The sequence below is a fragment of the Dendrobates tinctorius genome, unplaced genomic scaffold (assembly GCF_039654945.1).
Source record: "Dendrobates tinctorius isolate UK_male_01 unplaced genomic scaffold, ASM3965494v1 ptg000031l, whole genome shotgun sequence".
NCBI classification, from domain to species: Eukaryota; Metazoa; Chordata; class Amphibia; order Anura; family Dendrobatidae; genus Dendrobates; species Dendrobates tinctorius.
The window spans coordinates 11,465,001-11,479,862 of NW_027361699.1; positions in this window are offsets into that span (position 1 = coordinate 11,465,001).

Below are 14,862 nucleotides of genomic sequence, written 5' to 3' on the forward strand. Positions count from 1 at the left end.
GGGGTGTGGAGGCCTGAAATGATATTCACTGCTTCGCAGTGAATATTCATTTCTCTTTAGCAGCGGGGACAGGGACTTCTGCCTCCTGACACCCGCTGCTGCTCCACTGGCAGGGGCCCCCATAGCAGCTGCATGGTGTGCGACACACCACTGGCTGGGGGCCCCTGGAGCAGCGGGGGCCCTAGGCAACTGCTGGCCCTGTATGCCAGCAGGTGCCAGGGCCCACCAGATGCCAGGGCCCACCGGAGAATCCTCCGGTTCCCCGGTGGGCCAGTCCGACGCTGGTCATACCATTCGGCCTTTGCAATGCCCCAGCTTTGTTTCAAGAATTTATCAACGAGGTGTTCCGGGATCTACTCTATTCCTGTGTGGTCGTCTATCTAGACGACATTCTCGTTTTCTCGCCCGATCTGTCCTCCCATCGTAAGAGCGTACGCTTGGTCTTACATCGCCTTCGAGAGAACCAACTCTACGCCAAGATTGAAAAATGCCTTTTTGAGCAGACGTCACTGCCCTTCTTGGGATATATCGTCACCGATTCCGGTCTGAAGATGGACCCCGAAAAACTCAGTGCGGTACTCAAGTGGCCCCGTCCAGTGGGGATAAAGGCCATCCAGCGGTTCCTTGGGTTCGCAAATTATTACCGTCAATTCGTGCCGCATTTTTCTACGGTTACCAAACCCATCACGGCCTTGACCCGTAAGGGAACAAAGCCCAACAGCTGGTCTCCCGAAGCTGAAAACGCCTTCCTGGCTCTGAAACAGTCTTTTGCATCAGCACCCATTTTGCATCGGCCTGTGACCAGCAGGCCCTTCGTCCTAGAGGTGGATGCCTCCTCCACTGGAGCGGGGGCGGTCCTGTCCCAGCAGGCTTCATCCGGACGGCTGGCCCCTTGCGGCTTCTTTTCTAAAGCCTTTTTGTCTGCGGAGTGCAACTACTCCATTGGAGACCGAGAATTACTTGCCATTAAGATGGCCTTGGCTGAATGGCGGTATTTACTCGAGGGGGCTGTACATCCCTTCACCATCCTCATGGACCACAAGAACCTGGCTTACCTGCAGTCTGCCCAAAGACTCAATGCCCGGCAAGCCAGGTGGGCCCTGTATTTCTCCCGCTTTGACTTTCAACTTCACTTTCGACCTGGTAATAGGAACATCAAGGCCGATGCCCTTTCCAGGTCGTTACAGTCATCGGAGAGGGATGAAGTCCCATCCTATATTATCGAGCCTACTAAGATGATCACCATGGCCCCTGTGAATTTTTCTATTCCTCCGCCTGGTAAAACTTTCGTCCCTCAAGGCAGACGTACAGAGGTGTTGCGCTGGGGGCATTCCTCCAAAGTTGCTGGACACGTAGGGACTAAGAAGACTCTCTTGCTGCTTTCCCGGTATTACTGGTGGCCCATGCTTCGCCAGGATGTGAAGGACTACGTAGCCTCGTGCACAATCTGCGCCCAGAACAAGGTGGCTAGGGCTTTGCCCGCCGGTCTTCTCCACCCATTGCCAGTTCCTGAGGCCCCCTGGCAGCAGATCGCCATGGATTTTGTGACTGATTTACCCCGCTCAGCTGGATGTACCACCATCTTAGTCGTAGCAGATCATTTTTCCAAGATGGCCCACTTCATTCCCTTACCAGGACTGCCGTCCACCCCGAAGTTGGCCGAGATCTTCATCCACCAGATCTTCAGGCTGCATGGTCTTCCTCAGCGGATTGTGTCGGATCGGGGGGTCCAGTTCACCTCCCGCTTCTGGAGGGCTCTCTGCCGGCTTATGGGTACATCTCTCGACTTCTCCTCCGCATACCATCCTCAGACCAACGGGCAAGTGGAGCGAATTAATCAGGTGTTAACCACCTTCCTACGTCACTTCTCCAACGCCCATCAGGACAATTGGGTCGCGCTCCTACCTTGGGCTGAATTCTCGCACAATAACCATCCCAACGAATCTACCGCCAAGTCACCATTCTTTGTGGTAACCGGTCAAAACCCAGGTATTCCGTTACCTTTTTCCACATCTACGGGGGTGCCCGCAGCTGATTCTCTCGCAAAGGAATTCTCGCAGATTTGGAGAGAGACCAGGGAAGCGCTCAAGGGTGCCAACAACCGAATCAAGAAACATGCAGACAAAAGACGAAAGGACGTGCCTCCGTACCATCCAGGTGACAAAGTCTGGCTTTCAACTCGACATATCCATCTGAGAGTTCCCTCTTACAAGTTGAGTCCTCGGTACATTGGACCGTTTGAAGTGATTGGACGCATTAATGAAGTGGCTTATAAACTGAGGTTGTCTGCTTCGCTCCGGGTTCCCAACGCTTTCCATGTCTCGCTCTTGAAACCCGTAGTCCTGAATCGGTTCCAACCAGTTTCCATCGTCCCTCCTTCACCCGTTATCTCGGACAACGTCTTTGAGGTCAAGGACATCTTGGCTATGAAAAGAGTCAGGGGTAAGACCCTTTTTCTTATCGATTGGGAGGGTTTTGGTCCCGAGGAAAGGTCCTGGGAGCCTCGAGAAAATATCAACGCCCCCCGGATTCTGAAAAATTTTTTGGCCAATCTCAGTAGGGGAGGGCGTAAGGAGAGGGGTACTGTGACATCGGCGGCTATGCCCGCCGATGCTCCTCCAGCGGCAGCGCGCGCCGCAGCGTCCCCTTACCTGCGCGTCCCCGTCCGGGCGCGCGCCCGTCGCACGTTCGCCCTCACTGCGGCTCCTGGCACCCTCCCCCTGCCACGCACACGCCCCCTCCCGCTCTCTCCAGCGGTGGGCGGCGCTGAGGGGCTGGACTGGTGGACGCACTTCCGGGGGTTAGTATATTTCAGGCGTCCTCGCTGTTAGGAGGACGCCTGATGATTGTGTAGCTTCTGCACCCTCTGGCCACTACAGTACTCCTGTAGTTCTTTCGTTCTCTGCCTAGTTTTCCTCCAGGGCCGCCAGGCTCTGCCTCCCTGCCGTCCTCGGCCCCGTCTCCCTCGCCCTTCCCAGTCTGTCCAGGCGCTGCTTCCTTGCTATCTCCTATGTCCTCTCCTCTGGCTCCAGTCAGCCCTGCCCTGTCCACTTGCCATTCCCGTATTGTGTTTTCCTCTGTGCCTCCGGTTCCTGCTCGTATCTCAGCCCTCCGTCTTCCGAGCCCCTTATGTCCGTGGAGCCGTCCCTCTTGGTTCCGGCTGTCGCGCCTCCGTCCTCTGTGGTCCTGCCCCAAACGATCCTTGTATAGGGGTCGGTCTTCACCTGGCGTGCTCGGCCAAGGGGCTCCGGATCCGCGATCCAGAGGGTCCACTCTCTGACGTAGTTTTACCTAAAACATTACAAAAAAAATCATATTTTTCCACAAAAATGATCTTTTCACCCTCAATTTTTATTTTTCCAAGGGTAATAGGACCACAAAAGTTATTGTGCAAATATGTGTACTTTTATTGTTTTTTTTTTGTTTCCAAATAATGAATTTATTAGGGAATATTTTTTTTTTATTTATTTAGAAATTTTTTATAAATTGCTTTTCCACTTTTTTTTAAACTTTATTACAATGTCCCAGGGGAGACATGACTGTCATGTGACAGATCGCTGATCTGTCACATCACAGATCGCTGTGACAGATCAGTGATCTGTCAGAGGCAGTGCAGAAGGCTTTCTCTTGCCTGCGCTTTGCAGGCATGAGGAAGCCAGCTCCCTGCAGGCCCCCGAAGGTCCCCACCGCCATTTTGGATCTGGGGACCTGCAGGGATGGAGGCTCCCGTGGCAGCGCTGCACATCGCGCTGCTGCGGGGGTCTCAGGGAAGCATGGAGGGAGCCCCCTCCCTGCTGATGCTTCCCTAAACCCCCGGTACACTGTGATCATGTTTGATCGCAGAGTGCCAGGGTTGAACATGTCGGTGGTGGTCTATGACCACCCCTGACACATAGTGCCGGGTGTCAGCTGTGATAATCAGCTGACACCCAGCCGTGATCAGCGGTGCTTACCACGTGAGCGCAGCTGATCGCTATGACGTACTTTCCCATCCCTGGGAATTAAGTCCCAGGGCACATGGACGGGATAGTACATCATATGGCAGAAAGGGGTTAATGAAAGATTATTTTCGGGGAAAAATGGCGTGTGCTTCCGTGCAATTTTCTGCACCAGAGAGGGAAAGCCAGTGACTGGGGGCAGTTATTAATATCCTAGGAAGGGATCATGGTTATTGGCCCCCCCGGCTAAAAACATCTGCTCCCAGCCACCCAAGAAAAGGTGCATTAGTAAGATTATATATAAAAAACATAGAGTAGGACTGCCCCCTCTGAGAATGCTATGACGTGGCAGGGTGGCTCCAAGAATTGATCAATTGTTTGCTAAATGTCTCATTTTAAAGTATAGTTAGAAACTAATATGTGCATATGCACTTTATATACAGTATTGCGTACTAACCATAGGCAGCACTGGCTTCTTGGCTTTTTGTCTGGTCACATGGTCTGTGATGTTAGGTCCTGGAAGGCCTGTGTGTTGGAAGGTCCTCACTTCCTAAAGAGCACATGGTGAGGCCGTGGACATGGATGGTCGCTGTGTTGGTAGGTCCTATGCATGGACTGGATTCCTGAAGAGCACAGGGTGAGACCATGTATTGACAGAGTCAGTGACGGCACTTCCCTGAGGAAGCTACAGTTCTTCTGAGGGTCTGGAACTGTCGGGTGGCCTGGTGAGCAAGGCATTGTCCAGGACCGTGATCCCAGTTAAGCAGCTTCCCTTGGAACCAGGACTGTCAGGAGGTCAGTGTATGGAGAGGAGCTCTTGTAACCATGAACAAAAGGGGTTACTATGAACTGTGCGGTCAACCACGGTAACTGGACGAAGTGAGGTTCAGCGTGATTAGAGACTGCGATATAATGTCGGGTAATGCTATGTGAGTAGAGATATTGATACAGCGCACGGACACTCCCAGGAACTAGTCAGAGGAGGGCTGGAGGGTACAGTGTCTGTCAAATGAAGGAAGCCGTGTACTATGAACTATATGTGATGTATGTGTTGTATAAACAGTGGTTTATGAGTGGATAATAAACCACATGGACTGTTTAATGGAGAAAATTGTTCCTGTTTGACTGAATCCCATTGTCCAGCGAGTGTCCCCCAACACATGTAGGAAGCGCTCTCTTACACTGGGTACAAGAGTCATAAGGATTAAGAAGAAGTCTGTAATGCCAAATGCAGACATCTTCTGCATCCAGATGCAGATCGACAGTCTGTTGCATCTGACACACCCATGACAGTACCCCTTTTCTACGAGTGGCCTACAGACAGTCAGGACCAGGTTTCTTAGGATAAGAGGTGTGGAATTAAGTAACCAGCCTGGTGGTATTAATATCTGATGCTGAAACCCACATCCTTTCCTCTGCACCAAGTACTGTTGGGATCCACGTTGGAGACTAGAGTCTACAGTCCTTGGAAACTGAAACTCCAGATTACCATCAACCATTATTGGGGGCGACAGTAAGAGTGAGGACTAGTGTTGACCGATACCATCCGGTATACAGAAATATCGGATCAGATTGGATCGGCCCGACACACAAAAAGTATCGGATTATCGCCGATTCCGATACCAGAAGTCCCATTCAAGTCAATGGGACAGAAATATCGGATTAAAAAAAACCCTTTCTTTCCTTGTACATCAAGTTCGGGAGGGGGGAAGAGTGTGGGTGGTGCGTGGGCGGACACTGTGCGTGTCTGTGTGTGCGGGCGGGCTCTGTGCGGGCCTCTCGGGGGTCTGTACGGACCTAATGGGGGTCTGTGCCGGCTGGCGACGGTCTGTACCGGCCTGCCAGGGGTCTGTGCCGGCTGCCGGGGGTCTGTACTGGCCTGCCGGGGGTCTGTGCCGGCTGCCGGGGGGTCTGTGCCGGCTGCCGGCGGTCTGTACGGGCCTGCCGGGGGTCTGTGCCAGCTGCCGTGGGTCTGTGCGGGCCTGCCGGGGGGTCTGTGCCAGCTGCCGGCGATCTGTACGGGCCTGCCGGGGGTCTGTGCTGGCTGCTGGGGGTATGGCAAAAGCTGCGTGGGAACTTTCTCACACAGCAATGCCAAAAGTGAGACTAGGGACTATTTTTTTACAGTGGCGGAGGAATACAGTGCGGAAGGATACCTACCTCCCGCCATTGGATTCCTGGAGCCCCTAGAGAACGGTCGCATCAGCTGATGCTGCTGTTCTCCACGGGAGATCGGCATGGGACACTCGTGGATTTCTGCGGAACAGGGAGTATTTGTTGTTTTTTTTTCATATTTTTTTCACAGATGTCACTGGCTTCGGGGAACAATGTGACAAGTAATGGTGAGTATGTACTCTATGTTATATGTACTGTATGTCTATATGTATGTATTGTATGAATGTAATGTATGTAGTAAGTATGTAGTATGTATGTACTATATCTGTAGCATGTTTTATGTATGTTGTATGTATGTATGTAGTATGTATGTATGCTGAATGAATGTAGTATATATGTAGTATATATGTAGTATGCATGTATGCTGTATGAATGTAGAATGTATGTAGTATGTCTGTTGTATGAATGTTGTATATATGTAGTATGTATGTATGTATGTTGTATGAATGTAGTATATATGTAGTATGTATGTATGTTGTATGAATGTTGTATATATGTAGTATGTATGTATGTATGTATGTTGTATGAATGTAGTATATATGTAGTATGTATGTATGTTGTATGAATGTTCTATATATGTAGTATGTATGTATGTATGTATGCTGTATGAATGTAGTATATATGTAGTATGCATGTATGTATGAATGTTGTATATATGTAGTATGTATGTAGTATGTATGTATGCTGTATGAATGTAGTATATATGAAGTATGTATGTAGTATGTATGTATGCTGTATGAATGTAGTATATATGTAGTATGTATGTATGCTGTATGAATGTAGTGTATATGTAGTATGTATGTAGTATGTATGTATGTTGTATGAGTATAATATATATGAAGCATGTATGTAGTATGTAGTATGTATGTTGTATGTATGTAGTATGTATGTTTTTTTTTTTTTTTTTTACATTCAGCACATTAGCCGGACGATGGGACTACTACTGTCCCATAATTGGCTAATGTGTCAATCACTGTCATTGTAGTAGGCATCGCCCGATGGGACTTCTAGTCCCATCGGACGATGCCTGCACACACACACAGACCCCCGGCAGGCCCGTACAGACCGCTGGCAGCCGGCACAGACCCCCCGGCAGCCGGCACAGACCCCCGGCAGGCCCGTACAGACCGCCGGCAGCCGGCACAGACCCCCGGCAGCCGGCACAGACCCCCGGCAGGCCCATACAGACCGCTGTCAGCCGGCACAGACCCCCCTGTCAGCCGGCACAGACCCCCAGCAGGCCCGTACAGACCGCCGGCAGCCCGCACAGACCCCCGGCAGGCCCGCATAGAGCCCCGGCAGGCCCGCACAGACCACGCATCATGATGCGCACAGACCGCGCATCATGATGACATAATTTTAGCAGCCAATCACAGCCACAACAGTGGCTCATTGCATTATGGGAACTTCTGATTCCGGTATTCGATACTGAAAAATATCGGTACTCGGTATCGGAATTCCGATACAGCGAATATCGGCCGATACCCGATATTTGAAGCATCGCAATGCTCAACACTAGTGAGGACTTAAGAGGTTCCACATATTTTTTGAGCAAAGACCTATGAAAGACATTGTGGATCCTAAGGGCTTGAGGTAGCTCAAGACTAAATGCTGCTGGATTAATGACGGCGGTTACTTTATAGTGACCAATAAATCTGGTTCCAAACTTCGAGGTAGGCACCTACAACTTGATATTCCTGGTAGACAACCACTCAAAGTCATTCACATTCAGGTCCGGACCCGGCAAGTGCTTTCTATCAGCCATATGTTTGTACCTTTCTTCCATGATCTTCATATTTCTCAGAACCCCCCGCCACACTGAAGACAGCGACAAAGCAAAACGTTACTCTTCAGGAACTCCCGAAGCCCCTCCATTGCTAAAAGTACCAAACTGTGGATGGTAACTGTATGCCTCAAAAACAGTGACCTGCCGATAGACTCTTGATGATGATTATTTACAGCAAATTCTGTCAGCGGTAATTAGGATGCCCAATCCTCCTGATTTTCAGAGACAAAACACCTGAGGTATGTCTCCAAATTCTGATTAATGCGCCCAGTCTGTCCAGCCGACTGGGGATTGAAGGCAAAGGAAAAGGACAACTGCACCATCAGTTGAGAACAGAACGCCCTCCAGAACTTAGAATAAACTGGGACACCCGATCTGACACCACATCGGAGTGAACCCTGTGAAGCTTCACAATCTCATTTATAAACACCTGAGCAAGAGTCTTGGCCTTTGGTAATGCTACGAAGTGAACCATCTTACTGAACCTATCTACAACCACCAAAACCACAGTCTTGCCTGCACATACTAGTAGGTCAGTAATAAAGTCCACTGACAAGTGTGTGCATGGCCTGCTAGGAATAGGTAGAGGAAGAAGAGTACCAAATGGACGGCTATGCAATACTTTAAAATGCGCACAGATGCTACTAGCAGATTCTTGTTCAACCCCATTCTGATGCAACCCTGGCCACCAAAAAGGACGAGAAATGAGGTCCACAGTTGCCTTACCACCTGGATGACCAGCAAGCACAGAGATGTGCTGTTCCTTAATTACTTTGCGGCGCAGATTAGATGGTACAAAGAGCTTTCCTGAAGGGCAGAAGGCAGGGGCATCTCCCTGGGCGTCCAACACCTCATCCTCCAGCTCAGGGTACAATGTCAAATTGACTACACCCATCTGCAAAATTGGGGCAGGGTTCTCATTGCACCACCACCATGGAAGCTCTGGGACAAAGCATCAGCCTTGACATTTTTGACCCCTGGATGGAAATTGACAACAAAATTGAACCTAGTAAAAAACATGGACCATCTAGCTTGCCTAGGTTTGAGAGTGAGACATTTAGCCAATTGAAGATATGAGAGGTTCTTATGGTCAGTGATAACAGTAATAGGATGGACAACCCCCTCCAACAAATGTCGCCATTCTTCAAATGCCAATTTTGTCTCCAAAAGCTCCCTATTACTCACGTCTAGAGTTGAGCGACTTTTGGTTTTTTAGGGTCGCGTTTCGTTTCGTGAAACCCGACTTTTCCAAAAGTGTGGTCGAGCAAGATCGTCCGATTATAGGGAAAAGTCGGTGTCGTTCCGAAACACGAAACCCAATGTAAGTCAATGGGGAATAAAAGTCGGCAGTGAGAGGAGGACAGGAAACACACCTACAGTGCCCATTTGAATGCCAAAAGCATCAATTCTTCTTACTTAAGCTTGTCAACCTTAATTAACTTCATAATACAAGTTACGCACTGAAAAATGGGGGTTATTTGGCTAAAGTTGTAGGGGGGGAGGGCTGGCTGCAGGTTTTCATGTGCCCTGGGCGAAAGAGCGCCCCTTTAACACATACCACAACTCATCAATGATCATGCTCCGATACGGCAGAGAAATAGCGGTATAGTACAATGAAAAATACTTCACTTTTTACATCTCATGACGAGGCCCATCTATTTCTCCATACAGAATCATTGGTCCCATATAATGTTTGAAACAGTATATGATGAGCTCCACATAATGCTACAGTATATGTTGGTCCCCATGGATGAAGCTCCACTGTCTTATGGGCCCAAATAATGCTCCAAACATAATGGGCCCCATTTCTAATGCTCTAGTGTATAATGGGCCCTGTAAATGCTGCTCCAGTGTCTGATGTCCACCTTTGGAATGTTCCAGTGTATGGTGGGCCCCATCTATCATTCTCCAGAGTAACGTGCTCCCCAAAAATTGCTATCCCAACATTGAAAACAATCAAATAAGTCTCCTCGCTAGGGAATCCCTGTACTAGTCTGGACTCCTCGTCGTCCCCATCTTCCATCTCACTGCACAGTATTTCACCCTTGCAAGTGCTGTGATCCTGAGCAAGCAGGGGGGGGCCCACTCGTTGGCGACGGCACTGGCACAGGGCCCCTGATAGTACGGTGGTGTGTCTGATGGCGGGTGGGCCGAACCTGCACTTTCATCTGCAGCTTCTTCTTTGTCACCGTGTAAGATGGAACTGTATATGGGAAGGGTAACCTGAGTTTCATCAGGGTCAGATTCAGGCCGTGTAGCCTGCGAGGGGAATGTAGTGGTCTGGGTCAATGTACCAGCAGATTCATCGAGCAGTGGCTGGGCATCAGTGCACTTGTGTCGCCCCCAGGAGTACGGTCGCCACAGTGGCATTACCTTCCTCCTAGGGAGTGTGATGTCATGCTTGGGAGCAACGAAGGATCTCTCTAGCAGGTTAACTGATTAGGCGGCGTTATTCCCACGAGTCATGACCCTCCAAACAGCGTTCATGAAGGCAAAGTGTTTGTTTTACGTGGGCAGTATGGTTGCAAAGCTGAACCTTAAAGGAATGTCCAGAAGGGCACCACCAGGAGTGGAGCCTACGGTTAAATTCGACTCCACCTGGGAAACCTCAACCATGCCAGCTACAGAACAGATGCACACATTGCAAGCTTAATTGCGTTAACGAACGAGACTCCGTCATGCCCCGCGGTCCGAGTCCGGCTTACTAGAGGGACACGTGAGGCTCTGGAACATGAGATTGGCCAATAACTGGTGTGTCATGCCCTTACATGTCCGTGGCTGCATGTGCACTACACTGAAAAGGCCAGCGTTTGTCGCTTACAGGTGCAGATAACCCGCTGAACAACGTTAGTGATGGGGATCACTGATTACAATTATTACCCGCGAACAATGATTTCCCAGTAAGTGCAGGTTAACTGCAGTTCCGGAATTAGGCCTAACCGACATTCCTGAAAAAATGAAAAACTTACGTGTGCAAACCTCAGGTGCTGTAGCTTGCTTAACAGCTCGCCAGCCGTTCTCACGCCCAGTATGGATTACACGTGATTGCACAAAGGTTAGAAAGGGTACCGTATCCCCGGATAACATGTATGGATAGCATACACATTCAAAACATATGTCTCAGGAGGCAGGCTCAGACGGTGTTAGGCCCAGTATGAATTGCACGTGATTGCACAAAGGTTAGAAAGGGTACCGTATCCCCGGATAACATGTATGGATAGCATACACATTCAAAACATATGTCTCAGGAGGCAGGCTCAGACGGTGTTAGGCCCAGTATGAATTGCACGTGATTGCACAAAGGTTAGAAAGGGTACCGTATCCCCGGATAACATGTATGGATAGCATACACATTCAAAACATATGTCTCAGGAGGCAGGCTCAGACGGTGTTAGGCCCAGTATGAATTGCACGTGATTGCACAAAGGTTAGAAAGGGTACCGTATCCCCGGATAACATGTATGGATAGCATACACATTCAAAATATATGTCTCAGGAGGCAGGCTCAGACGGTGTTAGGCCCAGTATGGATTGCACGTGATTGCACAAAGGTTAGAAAGGGTACCGTATCCCCGGATAACATGTATGGATAGCGTACACATTCAAAATATATGTCTCAGGAGGCAGGCTCAGACGGTGTTAGGCCCAGTATGGATTGCACGTGATTGCACAAAGGTTAGAAAGGGTACCGTATCCCCGGATAACATGTATGGATAGCGTACACATTCAAAATATATGTCTCAGGAGGCAGGCTCAGACGGTGTTAGGCCCAGTATGGATTGCACGTGATTGCACAAAGGTTAGAAAGGGTACCGTATCCCCGGATAACATGTATGGATAGCGTACACATTCAAAATATATGTCTCAGGAGGCAGGCTCAGACGGTGTTAGGCCCAGTATGGATTGCACGTGATTGCACAAAGGTTAGAAAGGGTACCGTATCCCCGGATAACATGTATGGATAGCGTACACATTCAAAATATATGTCTCAGGAGGCAGGCTCAGACGGTGTTAGGCCCAGTATGGATTGCACGTGATTGCACAAAGGTTAGAAAGGGTACCGTATCCCCGGATAACATGTATGGATAGCGTACACATTCAAAATATATGTCTCAGGAGGCAGGCTCAGACGGTGTTAGGCCCAGTATGGATTGCACGTGATTGCACAAAGGTTAGAAAGGGTACCGTATCCCCGGATAACATGTATGGATAGCGTACACATTCAAAATATATGTCTCAGGAGGCAGGCTCAGACGGTGTTAGGCCCAGTATGGATTGCACGTGATTGCACAAAGGTTAGAAAGGGTACCGTATCCCCGGATAACATGTATGGATAGCGTACACATTCAAAATATATGTCTCAGGAGGCAGGCTCAGACGGTGTTAGGCCCAGTATGGATTGCACGTGATTGCACAAAGGTTAGAAAGGGTACCGTATCCCCGGATAACATGTATGGATAGCGTACACATTCAAAATATATGTCTCAGGAGGCAGGCTTAGACGGTGTTAGGCCCAGTATGGATTGCACGTGATTGCACAAAGGTTAGAAAGGGTACCGTATCCCCGGATAACATGTATGGATAGCGTACACATTCAAAATATATGTCTCAGGAGGCAGGCTCAGACGGTGTTAGGCCCAGTATGGATTGCACGTGATTGCACAACGGTTAGAAAGGGTACCGTATCCCCGGATAACATGTATGGATAGCGTACACATTCAAAATATATGTCTCAGGAGGCAGGCTCAGACGGTGTTAGGCCCAGTATGGATTGCACGTGATTGCACAAAGGTTAGAAAGGGTACCGTATCCCCGGATAACATGTATGGATAGCGTACACATTCAAAATATATGTCTCAGGAGGCAGGCTCAGACGGTGTTAGGCCCAGTATGGATTGCACGTGATTGCACAAAGGTTAGAAAGGGTACTGTATCCCCGGATAACATGTATGGATAGCGTACACATTCAAAATATATGTCTCAGGAGGCAGGCTCAGACGGTGTTAGGCCCAGTATGGATTGCACGTGATTGCACAAAGGTTAGAAAGGGTACCGTATCCCCGGATAACATGTATGGATAGCGTACACATTCAAAATATATGTCTCAGGAGGCAGGCTCAGACGGTGTTAGGCCCAGTATGGATTGCACGTGATTGCACAAAGGTTAGAAAGGGTACCGTATCCCCGGATAACATGTACGGATAGCGTACACATTCAAAACATATGTCTCAGGAGGCAGGCTCAGACGGTGTTAGGCTCAGTATGGATTGCACGTGTTTGCACAAAGGTTAGAAAGGGTACCGTATCCCCGGATAACATGTATGGATAGCGTACACATTCAAAATATATGTCTCAGGAGGCAGGCTCAGACGGTGTTAGGCCCAGTATGGATTGCACGTGATTGCACAAAGGTTAGAAAGGGTACCGTATCCCCGGATAACATGTATGGATAGCGTACACATTCAAAATATATGTCTCAGGAGGCAGGCTCAGACGGTGTTAGGCCCAGTATGGATTGCACGTGATTACACAAAGGTTAGAAAGGGTACCGTATCCGCAGATAACATGTATGGATAGCGTACACATTCAAAATATTTGTCTCAGGAGGCAGGCTCAGACGGTGTTAGGCCCAGTATGGATTGCACGTGATTGCACAAAGGTTAGAAAGGGTACCGTATCCCCGGATAACATGTATGGATAGCATACACATTCAAAATATATGTCTCAGGAGGCAGGCTCAGACGGTGTTAGGCCCAGTATGGATTGCACGTGATTGCACAAAGGTTAGAAAGGGTACCGTATCCGCGGATAACATGTATGGATAGCGTACACATTCAAAATATATGTCTCAGGAGGCAGGCTCAGACGGTGTTAGGCCCAGTATGGATTGCACGTGATTGCACAAAGGTTAGAAAGGGTACCGTATCCCCGGATAACATGTATGGATAGCGTACACATTCAAAATATATGTCTCAGGAGGCAGGCTCAGACGGTGTTAGGCCCAGTATGGATTGCACGTGATTGCACAAAGGTTAGAAAGGGTACCGTATCCCCGGATAACATGTATGGATAGCGTACACATTCAAAATATATGTCTCAGGAGGCAGGCTCAGACGGTGTTAGGCCCAGTATGGATTGCACGTGATTGCACAAAGGTTAGAAAGGGTACCGTATCCCCGGATAACATGTATGGATAGCGTACACATTCAAAATATATGTCTCAGGAGGCAGGCTTAGACGGTGTTAGGCCCAGTATGGATTGCACGTGATTGCACAAAGGTTAGAAAGGGTACCGTATCCCCGGATAACATGTATGGATAGCGTACACATTCAAAATATATGTCTCAGGAGGCAGGCTCAGACGGTGTTAGGCCCAGTATGGATTGCACGTGATTGCACAACGGTTAGAAAGGGTACCGTATCCCCGGATAACATGTATGGATAGCGTACACATTCAAAATATATGTCTCAGGAGGCAGGCTCAGACGGTGTTAGGCCCAGTATGGATTGCACGTGATTGCACAAAGGTTAGAAAGGGTACCGTATCCCCGGATAACATGTATGGATAGCGTACACATTCAAAATATATGTCTCAGGAGGCAGGCTCAGACGGTGTTAGGCCCAGTATGGATTGCACGTGATTGCACAAAGGTTAGAAAGGGTACCGTATCCCCGGATAACATGTATGGATAGCGTACACATTCAAAATATATGTCTCAGGAGGCATGCTCAGACGGTGTTAGGCCCAGTATGGATTGCATGTGATTGCACAAAGGTTAGAAAGGGTACCGTATCCCCGGATAACATGTATGGATAGCGTACACATTCAAAATATATGTCTCAGGAGGCAGGCTCAGACGGTGTTAGGCCCAGTATGGATTGCACGTGATTGCACAAAGGTTAGAAAGGGTACCGTATCCCCGGATAACATGTATGGATAGCGTACACATTCAAAATATATGT